We start from the raw sequence: 336 nt of genomic DNA, 5'->3' as shown, positions 1-336 counted from the left end.
CTTGACCTGACCCTTGACCTGACCCTTGACCTGACCCTTGACCTGACCCTTGACCTGACCCTTGACCTGACCCTTGACCTGACCCTTGACCTGACCCTTGACCTGACCTAACCTACCTAACCTACCTAACCTACCACCTTAAGTGTAGTACGTGTTGCGTAAGGGGACGTCAACGCGTAAGGGGGACGTCAACGCGTAAGGCGCCTGGGACGTTTGGGTAGCTGGCACCGTGATTAGTTATAAGGGTAAGCTGTTTCCGTACTCTCCAAACTACTCCGTGCGGGCTAATGACGACCTATAAGGCTACTTCGGTTTATTTGGATTACTTGGTGACCA

This window comes from Xylaria bambusicola (genome assembly GCF_022495145.1).
Source record: "Xylaria bambusicola strain CBS 139988 unplaced genomic scaffold F5B22scaffold_145, whole genome shotgun sequence".
In the NCBI taxonomy this organism is placed as follows: Eukaryota; Fungi; Ascomycota; class Sordariomycetes; order Xylariales; family Xylariaceae; genus Xylaria; species Xylaria bambusicola.
The sequence above is the reverse complement of the archived record's forward strand: the minus strand, read 5'-3'. Positions refer to the sequence as shown.